At 37.7% G+C, this 26,355-nt stretch overlaps 1 long non-coding RNA gene across 1 annotated transcript in view; it reads right to left on the minus strand.

Moving 5' to 3' along the window:
• Window positions 1–869: 869 nt before the first annotated feature.
• LOC103911527 (uncharacterized) overlaps window positions 870–26,355 on the minus strand; it is a 49,523-nt gene continuing 24,037 nt past the window's right edge. The window contains exons 6-8 of the long non-coding RNA XR_012384465.1: window positions 4,488–4,789; window positions 2,390–2,583; window positions 870–2,298 (exon numbers count right to left, since the gene is read on the minus strand). This is a non-coding gene — a long non-coding RNA (uncharacterized lncRNA). The remainder of the gene's footprint in view (window positions 2,299–2,389; window positions 2,584–4,487; window positions 4,790–26,355) is intronic.

Genomic DNA, 26,355 nt, shown 5'->3' on the forward strand with positions numbered 1-26,355 from the left:
AATCTATTAACATTGAGTACCTGACAATTCCCAATCCAATACTTGTTTTCCTTGTGCTAGATTCACTTAAATTAAAGGAATTAAGATAAAATCAAGGCAATTGAATAACTCTGTATTTGTAAAAAAAATAAAATAAAATAAAAATACTTGTTCTATACTGCTATTGTTATTACCTATTAATAATATCCCGAATGCAATGAGTATTACAGCCTGTGAGTTACCTCAGAGAATGTATTGTGTTTGGCCTTTACTCTGGATCAGGGGTTTCCAAACTTTTCAGCCTACAAGCGCTAAAATAACCATGCCAGTGACTCGCAAGCCCCAATATCCTCTGAGGTGGTTATAAATATAGAAACCTTGCATGCAAGGGTGCACAAACCCCAATAAGCTCCAGTTTATTCTTTGTTTAATTTTTCTTTCTGTATGTGAGTAATGTAAATGTGCCAGTAATTTAACCTGGTGTCATAAAAATCAATCTGCTATTGCTATGTCTTTAATATAATGTAATCTCCTCAAGGGTTGCAATTTAATTTAAATATATAATCGAAAGGCTGTAACAATAAACTGCTATTTTTAATATCAGTAGATTATGGATATAATATGGTAATACTAATGTTTAAATAAAATTAATAAGACTTTCAGAAATCACCAATCAACCCCCTTCATTGTCCTGTGATCTCCCAGGGGTAAATTCTAAATTCTAGCTAAATTCTGTTGCTACACTGTAAAAGATATCTTTTGATTAACAGATTCTGTATTTTCTGTATTCACAGGTTTTTTTCCAAGTATTCAGTTAAGAATGGCATACTGAGGCCTTTATCTTTGCTCTGTTTACTGTCAGTGTTAAAAAAAATTCAATTACGCAGATTAAAAATCAACTTTTATTGACATTTTTGTAAAAAAATTTAAACAATATATTGTATAAGTAATATTATATACAGAAATAAGTCTCTAATATAACAGGAAAAGTATCCGCTTTTGTACACTAACCCATACAATATATCACTTCAAAGTATCAAAATAAAAAAAATAATAATAATAAAAAAAAAGATTTTTCAACATCAATGGCTTCTGGAGGAAAAATCAAGGTATCATAATGCAATCCAAAAGCATAAACAACAAAAAACATGAATCAGAAAATACAAAAAATAGCTAATCTTTATACACAGTATACCACTTTAGAAAAGGCTTACATCACATGCTGCTGTTGGACTGCTTTCATGTTTTTACACATTTCGTATTTCTTTGTCCAAGTATATATTTTTGTATAGAAAAATGCCTTAAAACAAGTCCAAATACCAATGTTTGGAAGTTGTTTGGAACATCCATAATAGATTTTGTAACTTGGAGTACCTTCATTTCAGAGATGACTTTAAAAACACCTGTTTTTTGCTTTTGTGACCAGTGTGCACAACAAAAGCTTAGACATCTCATTTTGTGCTTCACATACTTTATAATAAATCAGAAATAACACAGTGTTGAAGAATAAAGTAAACAATAGCGAAGGTTTCATTCGGTGAATCCATTTTCTAGGCTTCTAGAGTTGTGTAGTTACAGCAGCCATCACTATCTTTGCTGCATTTTCTATTATTTTTATTATGTTTTTCCCTATTGTCAGTGTGTATGTTTGTCTCCACAAACCCATCAAGTGTACGGCCGGGTCAAGGAGCTTCTGTTAACACTTTTCAAACAGCATGTCCCAAGTCCTAATCTATTCTCCTGATGTAATTTATATTTTAAAACCTGCCCTTACTTTTTTTTATTTCACTAAGCCAACACATTTTTTATCTTTCACACCGCAGTTTGACAGCCACTGACAAGTGAAGTGAAAAACCCTCTCATGCAACCTGCCCTCATGAAGCCCGGGAAGGTGAAATCAATACAGTTTGTATTTTAAAAAGGCACCGATACGTGAGCACGACTCAAAATTACTACCTCGGACTGACATGCAGAAGTTATGAAGATAAAAAGTGACTCAAAACAGGGACAAAAGGCGATTTGGCAGCGGCAATTGATATAGACACTGATACGCTGAAAGCTCAGCGCCAGCGGTAATTGACAAGAGTATCAGAAATTCAATGGAGAAAAAAAAAATAAAGTAGTGCGACAAAATGAAATGGCATTTGTTGTGAAATGGTGTTGGTGAAGGTTGACTGAACTTGAGGTTTCAGGTGACCCATTCACACTTGCTTTCCTTTCCTTCTCTCTCTCTTTCTCTCTCTCTGTCTCACAGTTCTTTTTTCTTCTCCATTACTCGGACGCTGAATGATGGTGATTTGGTTGAGGCCCAGTGAGTGTCTGAGGAAAATTGGTTGGTTGATAAAAACGATGCTATCAAAGAGGGCTACTTTCTCATTTACATTTAGATGAGTATTGATTATTTATTTACTCAGTGGAGTGGGATTCTTTTCCAATCTTATCTCTCTCTCGTCTTGTGCTTGTCACCTGGTCGAGGAGGGGGAGAAAGCGTGCGAGAGATAGAGTTCTTGACACCACTCGAGGATAACAGCATTTTGCCGCACAGATAAAAGTTAGAAGGGTGCTCTCCCTTTGTCTCCCTTTTCTCTCCACTCGTTTCTCTTCCTCCACACCATTTTTGACAGAAAAAGAAAGTTAGCAGAATTAAAACTGATGGCCCTGGTTGAAAGGGTATAGGTGACAAGCTCTCAGTTTGCTGTGGGAACGAGTGGAATTGGACATGCAGTAAAACAGATGGAGGAGTTCAGTGAACAAAATGGTTTAACAGGAAAACTTAAGTCATATGCATTTGACTGATTGTCCAACTTGTTTTGAATGCATATTATGCTGTATTAATGACCAATGAGTTTGAGTATCAAGCTTAAAAAACTTAATTTTGAAATACAAAAACCATGCTTAAAACTTTAAAAGGAAGACTAGGGCAAGTTGTTGAAGTATATACATTTTAAAAATAAGTTATTTAAGTTTGTCCTAATAATTCATTGTGATACAAATACATTTGGTGGGAATCTTCAGTAAATGATGGTATAAATATCAGGAAACTTAAATTAAATTAAACATACTTAAACATGTCACAGTAATGTATAGGACATACAGTATAAAAGAAATAATTTGATGATTTTTTTTATGCTTGAATCCCCTGTTGCACCCCAGGCTCATTGTGGGTACGTACCCAGGTTTATATTTCTGGGGACAGCTAAATACGTAACCGGAGTTTTTGTTTTGCAAATCCGGCAGAGGCCACTCTATATGCTTTTTAATGACCACAAATTCCTTACGCGTAAATCCATCAGAGGGCATAATATACAGTTCAGCTGACCAGGCCTGCTTGCTGTGGACTGACTGACCCACCCACCCCCTTCCCTAAGCCCATCCGATGGTGTTTTCAATGGCAATCTAGAAAAAGAAAAGGCGTCATGGCCACGTGATTTCACCAAGTTTTCAGTCTGTTGTTTGTTCAGTTATTTATTTTGTTCTACCTGGTTTCTGGAAGCATCACGGTGGCACAGTGGGTAGCACAATTGCTTCACAGCAAGAAGATCGCTGGTTCGAGCCTCGGCTAGGTCAGTTGGCATTTCTGTGTGGAGTCTGCATGTTCTGCCTTTGATCGTGTGGTTTCCTCCAGGTGCTCCAGTTTCCCCCACGGATCAAAGACATGTGGTATAGGAAATGTGTATGGATGCTTCCCAGTGATGGTTTGCAGCTGGAAGGGAATCTGCTGCATAAAACATAAGCTGGAAAAGTTGGCGGCTCATTCCGCTGTGGCGACCCCAGATTAATAAAGGAACTTAGCCGAAAAAGAAAATTAATGAATGAATGGTTTCTGGAACAGTTCTGGAACTATTCTCTGCGTCCCAAGTCTACCGACTTATGCAGCAAGCTACTGTGAAAACTGGGAACACAGGAAAAGCAGTCAGCTGGTATAGTTCTAAAATGAACAGAACCTGTGAGCAGCGTCTTTCTGTCCTATAGCATTCATTGAAAGATGAAATGCAGCCAGACGTACCTCTGGCTACATAATTCCTGCTCTCCAGAAATGTAGACAGCGGTACGTGTCCATAATGAGCCAGTTTTTCCCTTTTTTCATCCTGACAATCCAATTTTATGATAAAGGAAAGTTTATGGATTACACAAAACTATTAGGCAGCACAACTTATTTTTTTAACACAAATCCCCATATTTCATTTATTTCTGAGAGAAACATTGACTTCTGTAGTATAATTACTTCACAAGAATAAAAAAAAAAGTATTAAAATATTTCAAATCCTTCCCAATATTAGTTTTCTTATTGTATTTTGATCAATTGAATGTAGCCTTAGCATGCATAAGAAACTCTGCTTAAAAACAATCAAATCTTATCATCCCCACCCTAAAGTCTTCTGAATGTGTTGAATTTTCACAATCCAACCAAAAACACTAACTGAGAAATATCTCCAGTGACTACGTCTGTCTCCCGGTCTCCCTAACACTTGTATACGCTAGACTGGATGTTGCTGACTGTACTGTACCTGTTCGTTTCCTCTCTGTATGTGTGGTGGGTAAAGTGACTGGGTGCAGTGGAGACAGCAGCAGGATGGGGGTACGTCGCTCTCCGCAGCGATGGAGGACCCCTGACAGACCCTGCCTCTTCCTCTCAGCGCGCTGACGGAGACTGAGCCGTCTCCTGAGGTGGCCTCTGTCAGCTCTGCTTTCCTTCAAAACCAAGATAGGTAGCACAGCCGCTGCGGCCTGCGTCAGCCACCCATCTCCCTGCTGCCCTCACCCTGTGGGCGACCAGAACCTGATTCTTCCAAGTGCATCTCTGTTGAACCTGGAACAACATCCCAATCAACCAATAAGATTTAAGACCGGCTCACACGCATTTTTTTTTTAAATAGCTATTTATTATTGTAGATTGTCAGACTACAAATATTGTCTGTCATATTGTGAGGTCTCAGTTGTCATAAGGTTACAACAATTAAGATGTTTTAAAAATGGACACAAGAGTTTATATTCACATTATTTATGTATTATAAATATTTTGAAAAAGTTTAACACAGCTTAATATGTTTCCCATGTATGTAAGACTCTTATTTTGAAAACGGGACAGCTCTGGGGTCTTATCTGTTCATCCCAATGAGTTTAATAAGTATGAAATTTTCTATCCATTTTTCTAATGATGCAAGAGACACATGTTCACTGTTAAGGGTTTAATGCACTTTTATGCATAGTGTTATATCATTCAGCTCTTACAAAGTTTTTTTAGAGTGAAAGGAGAGACTTAACAAAACAAATTACACTGTTTACACTGTTAAGATGCATCTAGTGCCAAATGTGTAAGCATCTGTATGTACCCAGCAGACACATATCGTCATAAGATGTTAATATTAGGTTATGTTTAGGTTAAGTTTTCTAAGGACGTTATTGTGACGTCCAATAATGATGAAAAATTACGTTGATATTTTGTTAATGTGTTGTAAAGGCACCAAAAATCTAACGTCAAGCCAACATCTTAAATCAACATCATATTGACATCAAATACTGGCTTTTATTTATCAAGCAAAATCCAATGTCTGATAGACGTCATAGTGGTAACGTCCAAACACTGTCAAGCTGTAACATCATTAGACGTTCGTATTTTGTTAATTTTAGGTTAATTTGAAAAGTGACTAAAATGATTGCCGATTTTTTCTTGGATTGACGCTTATTGCAGCTGTTGTCACACTGCAGAAAAGTGTCTGAAATAATCGGACAGAAAATCTGATTGCTACACGCATTAAGAGGCTGTCTGTAAACATGTCAAGCCAACGATCAAAGACCACATTTTAGCCTGGGATTTCGAGAATCTTTTAGGATTTCCCAAATTTGTCTCAGATGACAAATTGTGGATGAAATCTCAGTGTGAGCAGGCTTTACTTTAGGCTTTACAGCCTAAATTTAAATGATGGTTTGTCCGTGTGAGAACAACATACTTTACAGCTGTTTTGACCCAATTTGCATTATAAAAGTTGTAACACTAATAGTGGTGATATTTTTAATCCTTATGCATTTTACCTGAAAGTAAAGGGAGTCAAGGAGTTGCCTCAGCAAACTTCAAATTTAACTTATTATACTGTACATTAACAGCCCTCAATCTAAACCCACAAAATACAGTCAGTGTCAGTTCATTTTTTTTCTAAAGCATGGGTCAATACTAACGCTTTGAGCTCTAACCTCAGAACAAATATGTCACTTTGTTAATGTGTTGTTAACATGCTATATGGCTAATGTGGCTAAAGCTACCATTGTCTCTACGTGTATCTACATATACCAGAGCTATTTTATTATATTTATCCTGAAAACACTCACCGCCAGTGTAAATCACAAAGGCATGTGGGCCAGCAAAAGATTGTGTGGGCTAAAGCTGGGCCAGGGAGATTTTGCTATGTGGGTTGTTTATCTAAACTAGACCAATCATTTGGGGCCTTACTATTTTTATCCCCAACTCACCAGTAGTCGATGTTCTGCTACTGACTGGAGTGACCCAAAGGTAAACAGAGCTGAAAATACTGTAAACATAATGCCTGTTTCACACTAGCAGTGACTTAGTAGCTGCCCGATGCTCTGGGTGTTGACCTGCTGCAAACGCAGGTCTGTGTAGGTCTATACAGCACGAATACAACCAGCGAGTGAGCTGAGAGAGGATCACATGAGCTCTACTGGTGCTTCTATTGGCTGTTGCTCAAGAAAGTTTGTTTGGATGAAGTTGAAGGATTCTCAACTTTGATGCGTCGCTATCAATAGTCACTCGCGTAGATGGAGGTCACCAGATGTCACTCGCTCTCAGAATATCTGCTGAGGTTTTCACTCATAGTTTTTTAAAGACATAGTGCATGTACATCGATAGTTTTTTAATTAATTAGATCTTTAAAAATATTTTACTTTTTTGGTTATTCAAACATCATTAAATAAATGCTTTTAAAAATAGCTAATAAAAACAGTATTTTTCATAGAGAAATGGTAAAGGTGCGTTAGGTCATCGTCTTCAGAAAAAAATTTTTTGCCACTGGTTAAAAGTCTCTTCACATTACAATAGTAATGAATAAAGCAAATGATCTAAATGGATTTATATTTGTTTTTATATTCTGGATCAGGCATAAAACTAAAAAATGTTCATCCAATTAAATATTGTCAGACCGACAAATAACTCATTTACGACAGGTATCCTCTTTAAGCAGAAAGAGCGCAGCCTCTTAAAGCAGAAAGATCCGTCACTCGCACACACCCGTAAAGCACGGATCTACCGCTGACAGAGAAACATCTGCAAACTCTGCATCAACCTGAACTTCTTTCTGAAAGACCAGCGTGGCCTTGTATGCATGAAAAGAACGGATTGTTTCTGAAAGGGCTTCTGCCAAAAATGCAGAATCAAAACTTTTCTAAACCCTGAATCAAACATTGGAATTACTTTTGCACGCTCGAGAGAAATGACGATATGCAGTTCAAAACAATGATCTGAAGAGTGAAATCACGGACACCAGAATTTCTTTTAGTCAGGTATGTTTTAAAACTATTTTAGCCACGCAAAGCTTATGCAGACTGTGTTGTTCTTCATGAATGGGTTTATATGCACGGTAGTGTTGTTCAGCCACTGAAAACGTCCGGCAGAAGATTGGCTATTTTCAAGTTTTACAGCATCGATAATAAAGTCAGTTAAATATAGACCTGAGCATTTGTTTAGTTGTTCAAATGAAAAAAAAGAGATGAAACAAGCAATGTACGAGGATCAGCGAGCACACTTGACAATGAAACTGAAAAGTCACTGTGGCGAGGGGCGGGGCCGAGAGCAGTAGGAACAGAATGAGGCCGCCGCGTAAGTGGATACCGGCCTTGAATCTCACGGAAGGAGCTCTGGACTATAAGAGGAGGAACGATGGCCGAGGAAGCCGAGAGAGGACCGGGCCCGGACATATTATTTTACTTTTGTTTTCCGTTTGACGGCAGTCTTCGTGAGGAGCTGTTGTCCATTTGTTTTGGTTTCCCTGTTATTAATAAATATTTTAAAACTTTGTTGGTTCTCCGCCTCCTCCTTCCCGGCGGCCAAAAGGCTGTAAACTTCATTACAATTACTCATTGGTAATGTGAGTGTATTGTAAAAAGATGACGGGATCTTTCTGTTTTCAGCACTCCCTTTTTTCTGATCTGATTTTTATCTAGTTTTATAAAAAAACATAAGTAAATGTGCTCTTTCCCCTAACCAGCTTTGGTGAAGTTTGACTTATATTTACACATTTGTTGAGGAAATATAATTCCAGCACCTGCTGGCCTGTCAACAACTTTGCTTGATAAAGTGTGTGTCTCCATGGAGTGTTTTAACTGGTGAATGACATAATTTAGTGTTATATCTAATCAGTGCGGATTCGCATGATCATGACTTAGGAAGGCATGGCTTTGGACAGTGGGGGAGGGTCGTAAAAAAATGTTAATCTAATGCTAGCATTCTGGCAGATCACCTAGTGCACCTTTAATTTTTAAGAAATATTGCTATCACAATTACTATTATAGTTACTTATACAACTTTTACTCAACAACATCACATATTGTTTTACATATATTTCTAGTATCGAGCAGCTCTACTACTGACAATATCAGACATTTTGTCTGGCTGAAATTGGCTTGTTTTGTTATTTCTGGCATGTCAGATAGTAGCAGTTTTTGCATTTGTATTAAAGGGGCACACAAAAAAGGGCAAATTTGACAAACTAAACCATATTATCTTTGTGGTGTAAAACTTCACAGCCATATTCTAGGGACACCGGAGATTTATTTTACATCTTATGAAAAGGGCATAATATGTCTGCATTTACATAATTTTTATTCCCCTATTATTTCTTTCAGGAAAAATCTATTATTATTGTTTAGGGGTAAGGATTTGGTTTGTAATAAATATTTGGACAGAAATTATGTTCCCAAACATGTTGACACAGGAATGCATCTAACTCAGGTTGTGTGACACTGGCCATTAGACACCTCTGCTAACACATGGAGGACAGATCTATTGTAGATGGTGTCACATGAAAAAAGGTACATTAGCATAATATTTTAATCGCTAAATGTAAAAACAATCATTTATTCAATACAAAGAGTTAATCTTTCAATTGGATCAACATCTGTTCGATTATAAGGATGAAGTGGGCAAAAAAGCCAAAAAACAAAAACAAAAAACAAGCAAGTTTAGATTCAGGTGATTGATTCGGCAGAGTGTAACCTCTCACAGTGATGACAGCTTGTGTCATGAATATTAATTAGGTTGCACACAAGTAATTTAGTATCAACTTTTGCCGTTTGAAAGTGCTCTGCTAACCTGATGCCACTTTTAGTTAATTTAATAACACATGCAAATTAAAAACAACCTCAACAAACTCGTTGCTTTAAAACTAGATTTACAGCAGCCGGTGTATATGAGATACCAAAATAGTAATAACCTAATATATGCAGGCTATTTCCGTCTGTAATTTCAGCTTCTTAACCAGCTGTGTGAGTTATACATTTCTATTATTTTATGTGCATTAAATTAAATACATTTAATTTAACAACTATACAACTTTAACTACTTAAAAGCAAGAAACATTTCCTATTTTAAAATGTTAGGAGAGACACAGACTTTAGGAAAGAAACTGAAATTCCTAAGCTTTTTATACTGAGACAAACAGAAGCAACTAAACCACACACAGGTGTAAATCATTGGTAACCATAGTAACAAACAATATCCTAATAAGTAGTTAATTAAACCACAGTAAGCTGCAATCAAACACAAGAAAGGCTGGCCACACACATTGGGATTTTAAGCAAAGCCAATAGAAGGCAAGCCTGCATTTTTTAGCCTAAAGCTGCGGTCACACTTGACTTTTCTCTCCATAGAGTTCCATTCATCCACAGGCGAATGCTTCAGACCAGAAACACAGGGTTGTGCGTTAAGTTTCGCTGCAGGTCGCTGCAGTGCAAAGTTCAAGCTTGGTGAACTCTGACCTGCGAAATCGCATCACTTGACTGCGTGAGACCAATCAAGGATCAAAAGTCACGACCTCTCTGGACAGAAATTTAAAACATGGAGCAATCGCTTGCTTTTTTTAGTGTGGTTTATTCATAAACTAATTTCGAGAGGATCACGCGCTTATAATCAACACGGCTGGCTCCTTGTTCGCTCCGTAATCAGCCCAATTAGATGATTACGGAAGCATTATAAATAACCTGAGTTTTTCACTCTAGTTATCTTCGTCGTGAAGCTCGCCTCCCGCTACAAAACGCTCCAGCATCGCACCATCTAACCTATCGATACGGAAGAACAAACAACAACAAACAAACAAACAACAACTCCAGCCAGTACTCCACTCTCCCTGAGAATTCAGCCGCAGCCTCGCCAAAATCGAGCCTGAATTCCCGCAAAAACACCGGCCAACCAGCTCTTCCACCTCCACTTCAAACTGCCTCACGCAAACGCAGTCCACAACTCCACCTAAACTCTCTAGGCGTTGACGATCCAAAACAACGCAAAAGCCTAACTCACTGCTTCCTAGGGGTGCACCCTCGGTAACGTATAGCACGCTTTTAAGGGGAAGCATCGCGAACCGACTAATCTCCATCAAAGACTAAACTTATCTATAAATCTTTTAAAGACAAGATTCGTGTGATTAGAAGATTCATAAGAACTCACCCTTCAAGCCCGTCCACAAATCCATAAAGTAAATCACTGCAAAGATCCAGGCAATCTAATCCGTAAACATTAGTCCATGACATATTGATATGTCGATGAATCGTGCTGTTAACATCCAAACTAGTCGCTGGTGTGCCGCAGTGTCTTCACACAAACACTGGTAAACAAACTTAGCCTCCGATCTTGATTGACGCCCCATCGAGCCAATAGCTGAAGGAGCAGTGCCCTTATCCAATGCGCTTTAAAACTCGATATGGTTCCGCCCTCTCAACAATTCATGAATGAACTCAGCCATAAAAGACTCGTGAATGAACTGAGACGGATATGCTCGCAAATTAAGTTAAGATTAAGATTAAGAAGTTAAGATTCCTAACATGTATTTAAACAAATTAAGTAAAGCCCATAACTAACATTCCATTCATACAGTTTCCACTAAGTAGTGAATTAAGTTAAGAGTTTGATGTTGGGATTTGATATAATTAATAAATAAATAAATTGACAAGTTAATAATAATAATAATTAATTAATTAAAAATTTCTGCCAAATCTGATAGCATATAACTTCTGAAAAGACCATAACCCAACCAGTGAGAATTCAACACAAAGTCCAATCGTAATACGCCAATGACCCATACTTGCATATACAGAGCCATATGTAACTTATAATGGCACGGCGGTTGGAGGTGAAAATGGCAAAGAAACTAACTTCTCGCTTGACTGCATGAACAGGAGGAGGACATTTTTAATAAATTTTCAAGAAGAACTTCTAGGACCACCAGACAAGCTATCAAGCCACCTGCTATCCTGTGGGGGAACAAATGCCCACCTCTATCATCCTCGCACACTGCGACAACGAAGCTCACAATTGTCCATGCTCTTATTAAGACGCCTTGCATGGATATCAGCTAAAACAATTTTGTCATGTCTGCTATACATGTATCATGTTGTAAGATTTAATTTCTGATTTTCTCTTGTTTCTCATTCCAGAGATTAGGACAGCCGGCCCAGAAGCTGACCTTCATCCAAACTATTGCACTTCACATCCATTCCAAATGCAATCACAATCTACACAAGCTTGCATTTCCAATCATACAGCCCACATCCACAATGCCATATTTACACTAGTCTTTGGGTTTTGAGATTCTTTGAATTAACATCAGTTTCAATCCCACAATCCACCTCACCATATCTGATCTGACTGAAGGAACACTATCTCTCTCCATTAAGCAAGCAAACTGATTAATTCGGCAAAGCACTTTCTATATACATTTTCGACATCCTTTCCCCCACTCACACAATTCAAACGTCTTAAAGGTGTTGCTAAGTATAAGCACAACTTGAACTATCCCATACACCCATTCATTTTCACTCACCACAGCTCCGACTTATTTAGGGGGTGCCTAAATTTTTCTTTTACTGCAGCAGGGATGCTCTAAGCAAGCTCTATACACTTACTAGTCCAATAACACTCGTCACACTGCCCTGGACTAATACAGCAGTAAATGCTTCTGCAGGAGCACACATTGCCTTCATACTGATCCTCTGCAGCAGCAGAATCGCTCCACTGAGCCATACTCACCCATTGCACCTGTAGCTAAGCCCTTATTCACTTCCTCTCTACATATCACTACTGACAGTATTTAATATTCTTACGAGAGCATTCATAACTCTCCAATACCGATCACTACTGCACCTATCCAATAGCAGAAGCACTCCGCTGAGCTGCACTCACCATAGCACCACTACAACCGCAGTGACGCTCTACCTGAGCCCCTACTAACTTTCATCTCCACATATCACTACTGATATTTATTATTTTTGTGGGAGCACCCAAAATGCTCCAATACTGACTACCACCGTACCTGCAACAGCAGAGATGCTCAGCCAAGCCTTATTCTCCCTCTGCACCACTGTCACAGCGCAGCTCTTTTCCTTCCCACTCCCCAACACTGCACAGCAGTTATACATTTTCGGGAAAGCGTACCCGCCTCCCGACATTGACTTCCACCACACCTCTGCAACAGCAGAGAAGCTGCCGAGCTTCATTTTTCCCTCCGCTCCACTGCCGCAGCAGTGACGCTCTGCCTGAGCTCACATACACTTCCATTTAACATACCACTACTGACTCTTCACAACAGTTTAAACGCCTCCATAGAAGCGTTTACTCGTTATTATCGTCTAGCTCAATTACACGTAACAGCCTTAGCGTGATGCATGTATACACTTGGAGAGGACATCAATTCATCCACACAGCTCGCACTCACGACATCCACTATCTTGAATACACGGACAGAAATTTAACTCTTTTTCAGCGCTCCCAGTTCAGCAAATAATCTCCCCTAGCTCTCTCCCAAGAGTGCCTGAACCCCGACCCCAACAGGAGCAAAACTTTTTTCCCCAAGGCTACCAGTATAAAATCTTTTCAGTCTTCACTTCCTTCCTGCGTCGAGTTTCTCCGCACCTCCTTCTTCTCCTTTCTAGCGTTGTTCCTCCACACCTCCTTTCCTTCCTTCAAGCGTTGAATGCTTCCGCTCTTTCCTTCATCCCCTCCCACTCTTCCCCCCCACCTCAATATCTTTTACTCCCTACCCCTTTCCAGCATCAAGTTTCTCCGCTACTTTTATCTTTTCAGCATCGAGTTGCTCCGCTACTATCTCTTCCTTCTAGCGTAGAGTTCTTCCACTACTCTCATCTCTTCCGTCTAAGTATCACCACTCAAGACACGACTCCCCCGGAGTCAATCAATTACCCCAACCCCCCACAACCCCCACCCCTCCACAATCGACAACTTTCTTGTTTTCTAGCGTTGAGTTCCTCCGCATCTCCTATTCTATGTTCTATAGTGTTGAGTTCGTCCGCACCTCCTTTCCTTACTTCAAGTGTCGAATGCTTCTGCTCTTCCTTTCCCAGCGTTGAGTTCCTCCGCTACTTTCCTATTTCTTGCACCAAATCCCTCTGCTACTCTCCTTTCTTCCGTTAGGCTCCCCAACCCTGCCTCCCCGAACCCGACTCCCACGGAGTCCCCAGCCTCTCCTAAGAATCAGTTTCAACTTTTCTCCTGCAGTAACCTATCTCACTTCAATTTCCATTCAGCAGCCGGATATGGCACTGACCTCTCGCCATTTGGGGGGCACTTCAATACGCGGCTGCTGTCCCTAGCTGAAAACCTTTGCCTTTTGGGGAGTTCTCGAGACCTGCCTGACCTCGAATTCTCCTCTCGCCCTTCTAACGGGAGGGAGCCCCGGGCTCAAGGATATTACGAGCTCAGGGCTCTCTCCCGGGACAGCATGCCAAATACGCTTTATTGATTATCAGCTAAGTGTGAACTCTTGAAATGTCTAATAATCTTGTTTAATTCTGCCCCTTTTTGCAACGCCGTACAACAGAATTTCGCACACACAAACTCTAGTGTGACCGCAGCTTTAAAGTGTAATGCTAATGATGTGGATTTGACAGTATGCAGAGAGGACAGCGAGAGGCCATTATGTGATTGTCTAGGTTGAAAAACTTTGTGCCCTAATTTGAGGCTAGTTAAACACTTATGCCAAGGTCACACTAGAGCAGAGGTGCCCAAACTTGGTCCTGGAGGGCTGTTGTACTGCAGATTTTAGCTCCAACTTGCATGGATGTTTCTAGAAAGCCTAGTAAAGCTGCAGTCACACTAGAGTTTGGTCTTGCAAAATTCTGTTGTACAGGGCGGGATTAAACAAGATTATTAGTAATTTAAAAAAGCGAGTGATTGCTCCATATTTTACATTTCTGTTCAGAGGGGTCATGTTTTGATTCTTGATTTGTCTCACGCAGTCAAGTCATGCAATTTCGCAGATCAGAGTTCACCAAGCTTGAACTTTTCAGTGATCTGCAAAACTTGCCGTTTCCAGTCTGACGCATTCGCATGTGTATGAATGGACGTCTATAGGGAGAAAGTCCAGTGTGACCGCAGCCTAAGAGCTTGATTAGCTAGACCAGATGTGTCTGATTGGGGTTATAAATAACCTTTGCAGGACATCAGCCCTCCAGGTCCGAGTTTGGGTACCCCTGCACTTGAGTTTAAAAATGCATATTCTGTTGTACAGCATTACGAAAAGGCGCGGGATTAAGCAGGACGATTAAATGTTTAAAAGAAAGCAAGTGATTGCTCTATATCTTAAATCTTCCCAGCAGGCACAGGATGTAAACATGACGTTAGATTGACACAGTACTCCTACATCATGGGGACATTGCATTTTGTTTGGAAATAAAAATCGACTTGACGTCAAAACCCAATGTCCAACATCCAACCTAAAATCAACCAAATATCAAGGTCTAACAATGTTACAGCTTGAAGTTGTGTAGATGTTACCACTATGACATCAATCAGACATTAGATTTTGGTTACCATACTAGACGAATAAATTTCAGTATTTGAAATCAATACCATGTTGGTTTAAGATGTAGGCTCGTTGTTGGATTTTAGTCACTTTCCAACACAACCTAAAATCAACGTCATTTGATGTCGTTATTGGAAGTCAAAATAATGTTGTCTTTACACGCTGGCTAGACATTTAATTTTTAGTTATCTGAAGTCATGACCTAAATCTACCCTAATATTAATAATGTCTTATGATGTTGTGTGCCAGCTGGGTTTGTACAGAGAGGTCATGTTTTGATTTTGGATTGGTCTCACACAATCACATGATGCGATTTCGCAGATCAGAGTTCCCCCTAGCTTGAACTTTCCAATGCAGCAAACTGTGTGACTTGTTGCACGAGCTTGTGTTTCTGGTCAGCCAAATTCATATAAATGGAAGTCTACGGGGTAAAAAGTGCAGTGTGATCACGATTTTACTTGCAGCAAAATCATCTAGTGTCATTGATATAAAAAAAAAGGTATTTATGTTGCTTGACTTTCTAATGGCATGTTGGATATCTTTCTTTCTCTAAATCGTTTACAAATGACCCCTTTAAACCGATTACACTGAGTCAAAATCTGGCCTAGACAAAGTGTTGTCCAATACTTACCACATCACCACTAAAACAAACATCTGTCTGACTTACCAGACCTAAATGTCACTAAATGGATGTAAAGATGCATTTGGCAGAGCGGCTCAGAGTGATTAACTCTGTGAGCCTAAAATGGGCACCGACTACCAGAGACTTCCATCGCTGCTCAAGAAACATGCATCCATTTTTCTTTGTTAGTCAGTCAGTCATTAGCCTAGTTACACATCTGGATCCCAACAGCACTTTAAGAATATGGACTGCTCTGACGAGGAGGTGCGGGGCGGGGGGAGAAAAAAGCTAATTAGCCAAACTGGAGAGGAACATCTTGTTTTCCTAGCCCCCCTAATGGATTAGACCAAGGTCTTTTGAAATGCAAACTTATCAAGGAGACACAGTTAGAGGATCTGTCCCCTTTGGAGCTGCAAGTCCCTGTCTGCCGTCTGTCCTCTGAGTTAATGAGTAAACATTAGAATTGGCTTTACTCGATCACTTGCTGCAAAACCAAGGAAAAGGGGAGCTGTGTTAAGATTGTGTCTTATGCTTAGGCTTAAAGGCAAAATGCATTTAGGTTCACCCTGTAAGTGTAAAAAAGTAATGCTTTCAATGTGCTTTTTTTTAATTATCTGCAGTAATAATGCATAAATACATGCAAGTCCTTTTGTAGCTTCTCTGTAATTTAATGGCTTTACTGGATGTATTACAATACTGTTTTACAAATACAGTAAGTAGACTTTTTTTATTAAATATAAATACTTTCATTCTACCACATCATTTTATTACGGAGTTTTCCTTTAGGCTTAAATCTCTACTTCATATGTTTTGTTTTTCTTGTATATGGTGATTGTTTAAGCAGAACAATGAGTCTTGTCATTCTAGTCAATTCAAGCAAGGACAAGGACAGACTGATCGCAAGTCGCTTTATAAATGCAGCAAACAAAAAAATGTATAGACCATTTCAATATAGCAATATCATTGTTTCATGAACAGTTCTTGATTGTCATCTAACTATTTCAGAACTGTAATAAGAGGTGATTCAAGGTTCATACACACCGGGACGCTTTTTGTTTGCGTTTATCGTCAGCGTTTTTCAAGACGTCTTTCCGTATTTAAACCCAGATGGGTTAAGTAGGAGCTCCAGCTCTAGCAACGAAGAAATGACTATTGTTCACCATTGCAATAAGCAGCTCCATGTTCATATCGCTTCAGGGCGTCTTATTCAATGTGCGCTCGCATTCATTGAGCGCCTCCAAGTGCTGTTAACTTCAGCAGCTCCGTGCATGTGAACAAAAATGCCATGATCTGATTGGTGGAAAAGGTTTTAACGTGGCGCGTCAAAACTAAATAATGAGCATGAGGCGTTTCTTTAAACATGACGCTTTTACGTCTGGCGTTTTGAATGCTGGTGTGCACAATCACATTGGCGCCCTTTATTTTGTCACGAGGCGTTGAACTTTGATGGAAAATGCGAGCAAAAAGCAGTCTGCACGAGCCTTCAGTCACAACTAATGTTAACACAGCTGTCTTTAAACAAAATGTTCCAATTTGTGGAGCTTTCTGAATTTTTAGACGCTATAGATATTAAAAATCTAAAACAGGAAATACATTAGGACCATTGTTATTGTTTACATATCTCATAAAGGTCTCTAATGTGTCCAAGATGTAAGAACGTTACACAGAATGAGGAAGAGGCTGTTTAGACTGCATGTAACTAATAAAATGAAGGATGTTGTGACTAAAATTGCCAAATGGCCATAAACAGCAATTAAATGCCCTACAGAATGTTACGTTTTCAAATATATGCGCAACTTGCACAAGCTTGGTTTGCGTCCCCACAATTTGTTACTCAGAAATCAAAGTGCAGAACCATTAACATATAATCGCAGCTATAGTTTTGCCTCTTAGGTTACACAGATTTTGCATCACCATGCTTTCTTTCGGCTTATTATACGTACATATAAAACCAGCCTGATCTCACAAAGAAACATGACTATTTTACATTTTATCAGTTTAGTGGCTAATTAGTACAAATTCATTCATTTCATTTGAGTTCAGTCATACAAAAAATGTACAGATTAAAAAAAAAGGACCAAGCACCAAACCTTACCGCTAAACTCAATTGTCACTGGGGATGAGCAAATCATATTAAATTGTACAAATTAGCCACTAAATCGTGAAATCATGTTGAAAATACTGTAATATCGTCACCTTGGAATTACTGTATAAGGTTCTATCTGCGCTCTGAATCATTTTGAGATATTGAGTTTTAAAGTTTTTGCATTCCATAGCAAGCAGTATGTGTGTAACATTTGTTTTTTTAAATAAAAAGTCTTATTTTTAAACAACCTATAAAAGGACATCCTATAATGTAAATAAGTTGTCATTTAATAAGAATGTGAATAACAAAATGTCAACAAAAATGAAAACAAAAACGTCAGATAGAACCTTATAATTCTATGATAACGATATGTTCTCACAACAAATTAACCTCACATTTAAATGTATTACTATTCACGTGAATAGCATATAATTTAACTTATACTTCAACTCCTTCAAAGTAAAATGGTGCTGATGTAAGCCATATTGTTCACTTGCAGGGTTTGCAAGGTTGAATGATTTTCACTGCGTTATACTCACTACACCCAACTCTTTTAGAAGGGTAACTTTTTACTCTTACTTTGAGTAGTATGTAGTGCTGATGTTTTTACTCTACTTGTACTTCATATTAGATATTTTTACTTGAGTATGATTTTTCTCTACTCATTCCACCAACAGTCACTCATGAAATATGCTTTTAAAACAGCTGCTACTTGTAGTTGTTTTGATCTACCCTGTGTGTATGTGCATAAAAAATATATTTGATTTAGTTTCACCTTATAACTGACTGCCTTTACTCTTATATTTGATAAAAGAGGTGCTTTCACCATGCTTTGTTGAAAATGCCCTTGAGGAGCGAGGCCTTTTCTCTGTTAGTGTTAGATGGCAAAGGCTCTCCTGACATTTTAGGACCCGTTTCTAAAAGGGTAAACATTGCCCTGAGTTTTTCCCCTTCATCGTATGACAACTTTATTATATATTTCAAACATCTTTCCATCAAGGGTTTTCAAGATGAAATTCTCATTAATACCTGAAGCATGATATCACTTGTTTTTTTTTCCCCTTCAGGTCTCTTTTCGGAGGATATAAAAATATATCTAATTCATTTCTGAATGCACTTGCAGTCTAAAGGAAAAACAAAAACAGCATGAAAGGAGTGACTAATCTGATCTTCTCTTTTATTGTGTAAGTTTCATTTCATTTCAATGCATCCTGGACCACTACATATCTGGTATCTCTTAGATAGAGGTCATCTGTCCAAAACCGAGATTTCCCTGCTAGTGTTGGTCTGCGTGGAAAGGACTGTGAATCTAATTGGACTTCAGTTAGGGCTTTCTAAATCCAGCTCTTTGGCGTGACCTTGGAATAATGGCAGCGCGAGATGAATAGAGAGGCAGAGGGTTCATAAACAGCTGAATCTGGTCTTTTGTGTGGCCTGATCTGCAGAGGAAAGACAGACAGGGCTGGGATTGTTCGGCAGACGGGAGAGTCGGGTTCACCATGTCCTTTGTCATGAAAAGCGTGGCATGACCTCAGGAGTTTTGTCAACAGACAAACACACACACACAAGATTTTGTTTATTTTTCTAAAGTCATAAATATGTTTGGAATGACATTGGATTTTTATTAACAGTTACTTTTTTTTTCAATAGTTTTTTGTATTATTATTTTTATTGCTTATTTGTTTGTTTGTTTGTTTGTTTGTTTGTTTGTTTTGTCACATTTGTCAAATTTATAATAATATATCACCCTTGTACTATGACTTTAAGGCATTTTGTCAACAGACTAACACACGCTCACACACGCAAACAAGTTTTTATTTTTTATATTTTTTTATTTCATGAATATATTTGAGATGATATTGTCTTTTTATCAAGTTTTCTTTTGTATTTTTATTTTATTTATATTATATATTTAGTAAAACTTTTATCTTTGTCACATTTATAATACAATATTACCACTGTATGTAGAAATATTGTAGTTCTGTTTTGTTTTTTTGTTGTTTATTTTAGATAAAATAGGGAAAAATTAATATGCTGTAGATAGAGAAATTAAGGGACAGACAAGAAAAATGTTTTAGACCAAAAACAAACCTTAATGGCGAAAAATAAAAGTAATAATCTGTAAAGATAAATATAAAGAAAATATGAAAAAAACAATATAAAATAAAAACATTTAAAAATGGGAATAAAAATTATTTCCATAAATAAATCAGATTTTAGTTCAGGTCTTAGTTTCCTGTTCTTCTATAGAAATTATAAAACAAAAACTATGTTATATTATATTATATTATAGTATATTATATTATATTATATTATATTATATTATATTACAACAGACTTTTCCTCTTAATTTTAAGTAATAGAAATGGAATTAGTTTTAGGTTGTTTTTTATTTATTTATTTATTTATTTATTCATTCATTTTTTGTCAACTATACAAAACAATGTCTTTATTTTAGAATATATCAGTGAGAACATTTAGCCTGTGCATCCCCTGCTCTTGTGGTCCCCTGGTGCAGTTGTTGTGTGGAACGGTGAGCCTGGCGGGGTGTAAACAAACACAGTCTCCCTCAATGTCCTGACAAGGTAGGACCCCGGCCTGCTCTTGACCCCACATTAAATCCTCATTACGCCTAATGCAATCTGAGCCCAGCTCCTGTGCCACAAAACAAAGATCAATTAACATGATTAGTGGCTCAAACACTGAGACTTATTGGCTCATCAAATCTAAATTTGCTTTGTGTCATTGTTTAAATTTTGCATTACAAGATATGCAGAGTTGCATTTATTATACATACAAAATATTCATAGTAAAACTATTGCTATACCCTTGAGCAAAGAATGTTTCATTTTATAGATGAAATAAAACAACTAAAAATGGGAGGAAGTGAAACTTTCCTTTCACTCATTCATTCATTTTCTTTTCAGCTTAGTCCCTTTATTAATCTGTGGTGGCCACAGCGGAATGAATCGCCAACTTATCCAGTATATGTTTTAAGCAGCGGATGCCCTTCCAGCTGCAACCCATCACTGGGAAACACCCATACACTCTCATTCACACAAATACACTATGGACAATTTAGTTCATTCAATTCACCTATACCACATGTCTTTGGACTGGTGGGGAAAACCACCTGGAGGAAACCCACGCAAACACGGGGAGAACATGCAAACTCCACACAGAAATTCCAACTGACACAAGGACTCGAACTAGTGACCTTCTTGCCACTGAGCCACCGTGTTACCCTTTGAAATAACAGTAACCTTCTTGCTGTGAGGCGACAGCGCTACCCACCGCTCCACCCAACTTTCATTTCATTACTTTTTTTAAACCAATAGTCAGTAAACAAAATGATTGATACCTCTAAAAATAATTTGTGAAATACAGTATCTCTGAAATATTTCTTAAGCATATTTCCCAGGGTCAGTTCAAATACAAAAGAGTACACTTCTCTGTTTCACAGAAGTACAGATATTATACACATTATACACTGCATTATTTAATATCGATCACATTGTAAAAGCAAGAATAATACTGATGTGCAGAAAAATAAAAAGGTGAAGCATAAAACAAATCCTATTTCAACCTTAGTCTAATTATAAAGTTCAAATCAAACTGTTACGAATCTGCCTGTAGGATGAAGAGTTTCTGTAGTCTTGATGTACAGTAAGACAAACACAATGATTATGCTAGAGAATTGCAAAATTTCTTTAATTTTGAGGTCAGAAAACTAATTAAAAAATGAATATATAAAACAGCAACTTCCTCATCACAAGGTGTTTGGGACAACAAAACAAATCCAGCATGTACAGTAAACTGAAATGGTTTTATCTTGACACGCCATCTTATAAATGCTGTACTCATCATGTGCGAGGTGCTGCAGAAGACACAAGTGTTCAGACGTGTCCATCAACTGTGTTTACAAAGAAAAGCAATGAAAATATATGATTCTGTCTCCTTTCGTGCCGTTCTAGTCTTTTCTCTACACTCATGCACAAAATTAAACAGGAGTGTTCACTGCAACCGCTGCTATGAATGGACCTCCAGGTAGTGCTGGCATTTTCCTTAAAAGAGATTTCAGTTTTGAAGCTTATTAAATATATGCACAATGACTGTTATTCTGTTGCTAGGAGAGGGTTGGGCTCAAACTATGAAAATTGTATAAGCAGTCTTATTAAAAAAAGTTATATTTAGTTTTATAAATGTTTTATTTAGCAGATTTGCATCACAAGTAGCATTTCATTTCTGTAGATGATTGTGACAAAACACTTCTGCTTGTTCAAGATAATAAAAAAAAACTGACAAAATGCAAGCACTTTGGAATTCCTGTTGTACAGTACCACTGTATATTTCAGTATTTCAGAAACTATTGATCCACTGGAATTTTCACGCACAACCATCTCTAGGCTTTACAGAGAATGATCAGAAAATATCCAGTGAGCAGCAGTTCTGTAAGCGCAAATACCTTGTTGATGCCAGAGGTCAGAGAAGAATGGCCAGACAGGTTCGAGCTAATAGAAAGGCAACAGTAACTCAAACAACCACCCGTTACAACCGAGGTGTGCAAAAGAGCATCTCTGAACACATCAACACATCGAACGTTGAAGGGGATGGGCAACAGCAGCAGAAGACTACACCGGGTGCCACTCCTGTCAGCTAAGAATAGGAAACTGAGGCTACAATTCACACAGGCTTTGATTGGTCAATAGAAGATTGGAAAAACGTTGCCTGGTCTAATGAGTCTCGATTTCTGCTGCGACATTTTTTTTTTATTATTCGAATATGCAAAAAGGTACATAAATTGGGATCATACAAATACAAAAAAAACATAAACAAAAATCCATAACAAAATAACAACAAAAAACAAAACAAAAACAATATAGTCAGGTACTGTTAGGTGTGTGTGTGTGTGTGTGTGTGTGTGTGTGTGTGTGTGTGTGTGTGTGTGTGTGTGTGTGTGTGTGTGTGTGTGTGTGTGTGTGTGTGTGTGTGTGTGTGTGTGTGCGCGTGTGTCTGTGTGTGTGTCCATGTAAAGGTAACTTGGTGGAGAGGTCAGATTACATACATTAGGAACAATATCAGCCAATAAATGACGCAAGTATCGCAGATATAAGTAAAACAGATAGAAAGAAACCAGTCAGAGTTAGGGAGTAACAACAATGCTTAGTAATGTATGATAGTAATAATGACAGTAAAAAGAAAGAAAGGACAACAGTAATAATAACTGACAATGATAATAAATCACAAGTACTACACCAACTACTACTACAGAAAGTTACTTATATTACAACTACTATCGCTGCTACTACAGTCACAACCACAACTACTACTATAATGTCTACTACTGCTATTACCAAAACCATGACTACCACTACTGATACTACTACAGCATCTGCTACAACTAATACAACGTCTACTACTACTACTACTACTACTACCGCAATCACTGCTACTACTACATCTACATCAAAGACATCTACTACTGGAACTACTACACCAACAACGATTACTACTGCTACAACGACACTTTTACTACATCTGCTACCACTGTACCAACGACATCAACTACTACAGGAACTAATACTTCAATAATTACAATTACAATCGATACTACTACAATGACTACTACTACAACACCAACAACGACTACTACTAATACTGCTACAACGACACCTTTATTACTTCTGCTACCACTATATCAACTTCATCAACTACTACAGGAACTAATACTTCAATAATCACAATTACAATCGATACTATTACAATGACTACTACTACTACACCAACAACGACGACAACGATTACTACTGCTACACCAACACCTTTACTACTTCTGCTACCACTATATCAACGACATTGACTACTACAGGAACTACTGTACTACTTCAAAATACAATTACAATCGATACTACTACTACAACTACTACTACAACTACTACTACTACTACTACTACTACTACTACTACTACTACTACAACAACAACTACTGCAACCTTAATAATGATAATCGTATTAATACTTATATTAATGATGATGAAAAGATAACATTATCTTTGCTGTGACATTTCGATGATAGGGTCAGAATTTGACGTCAACAACATGAAAGCATAGATCCAACCTGCTTTGTGGTGTAATGGTGTAGGGGATATTTTTTTTAGCACACCAATCTATGCCAAAAATGATTAAAGCAGTTCTGTAGGCAAAAGGGGGTACTAGTAAGGTGTACCTAATAAAGTGGCCGGTGAGTATATATATATATATATACATACAGTATGTGCAGTCATGGTGGCCAAAATGATTGGCACCCTTGAAAACTAATTTTATATTGGCATTATCAATACATTACAACCGCATGAAGCAAGTCTGCACATGACACGCAGGTCTAATACATCACTGCACATCTAAAAGTGTGGCTGCGGATATAAAGCTCCTGTTGCGGTGGCTGGCTGATTCATGGCATGGAGTCCTCATTAACTGTTGGTTGTGTTTTCTACCAGGTTTGATTCGGTTTTTAATTAATTTTCCGAGATGGCTCTCGGAGCTGCGTTGTCATATTAAAGTCCTGTGAGCTCTAGACCTGTCAGAGGGGAAGAAACGGTTATGGCTCATCCAGAGATTAATATCTCATCACTGGTGATGTATTACCTTGATAAACTGCGGCACGAGGTTCACTAATCAACATTTTAAAAATATTATGCATTTCCGCAGTTTGCTCCTGCATGATAGATGAACATTTGAGTGGACAGTGAGCAGTCAACAAGCGGCAGTACCTGCACTGCATCTCCACCATTCAATTACTGCCAGCTTGTATTTTTTTAGCAAATATGGGGGAATGTGGCATTTATCATTCTGAGGGATAAAAATATTTGATCATTTGTGTACAAAAGATGTCAGTCTCATTTTCAAGTTTTTGGTGGTTTTGTCCTGAAAGGTTATGTACAGAAATAACAGAAAAAGTCAAACCAATACATTAAAATATCTCAATTAAACACAATCCCAAAATAAAAATAAAATAAACTGATAGTTTGACTCAGAAATGATAAATCTGTCATCATTTATAAATGAATATTACTGTTCATGATTTTATATAATTTAAACACACTGACATAAATCATCAGCATAATGTATAGAGGGCAATATATAAATATGATAAACAATTTGAAAACATAACATGTTTTAAACATGTTTGTGTATTACTCAGAGGTCGCGTTAGACTTTCTCATTGCCGGTCATTTTGACGGAGAGGGTTGTAAATTTACGCAATAACCTATTATTGATCGTTATTTAATTTGCAGACTTTCTGATCGCTTTTTTCATTCATATTTTAATAATGAACTTGCACGACGAGCATATAGGCTACTCAGTCTTCATATAAAACCTTTTGGTATTACATTGGTACTTGATACATGGTATTACAACAATTTGAGTTGATATAACAGCAAACGCAGGCTATAACGTAAACACAAAGTGTAGACACTGCGTCTTACCTTTGAATAAAATGCAAACAGCATACATATCCTATAACAAAAACAATCAAACAAAGGACAAAATAAATAAACATAAATAATAAACCCTCAGCATAATCTGTCAAAATGACAGATCACCTTCAGATTTTTCCGTAACTACTGAAAAAAATCTGTCAATGACGGAAAATATTCGGTTAACGTTACCTCTGGTATTACTTGACAAGGAAAGGTTATATTTGTTTAAAATTTGTCTGGTTTATTAAGTCTACTTTATTTTAAAGTTTCATTATTGTTAAGGCTGCAAGACAACAACCAAGTAAAAGTATGTAATTCTTCACACACATATAGAAATATTTGTTCTTAAATATTTGTAAAATTCAAACTTAACAGAAGGGCTAACAATTTTCACTGTATAATACATTTATATAGTACTACTAGCCACAACAAAAAGACTGCTCATTTGTTTGTTTGTCTTTTCTCTAATAGCTTTAAATTATTGTTTGTTTGTTTTTTAACCTAGGGCATGCTTTATCTCAACAACAACAAACACTATCTAAAAAATCATCAGTACCAATGCACTAGTGCAGATCCAGCATCCAGCATGTGCAAGAATAAGTTGAAATGCTGGAGATCGTAATTGATGGCAGCCATTTAAATATCCTGTGTTTTCCATGTGCAAGTTTGTTATTTCCAATGGAGGTGCGTGGCTTCCAGGCGCACTCAGTTGAAAACACCTTTAGAATAATGTGAGCGCACCAGGAGTCATGTGACAAGAACTAACTGATCAGCGTCATATTTTGTATGGAATATACACATTTAGGTAGACTAATTATATTTGGCCCGTGACGGTGGTGCAGTAGGTAACACGATTGCCCCACAGTCCAAAGACATGCGCTATAGGTGAATTAAATCAACTAAATTGGCTGCTGTGAATGCAAGAGTGTATGGGTGTTTCCTGGTGATGGGTTGCGGCTGGAAGGGCATTAACTGCATAAAACATATGTTGGAAAGTGGGCAGTTCATTCCACTGTGGTGATCCCTGATTATTAAAGGGTCTAAGCCGAAAACAAAATGAATGAATAAATAATTATCTCAGAAAGACACTGCAGTGCTTTTTAATTTTCTCCATAAATAAAACTTCAGATCAGAGTTGCAGCAATG

Source organism: Danio rerio, chromosome 8 (assembly GCF_049306965.1).
Source record: "Danio rerio strain Tuebingen ecotype United States chromosome 8, GRCz12tu, whole genome shotgun sequence".
Taxonomy (NCBI): domain Eukaryota; kingdom Metazoa; phylum Chordata; class Actinopteri; order Cypriniformes; family Danionidae; genus Danio; species Danio rerio.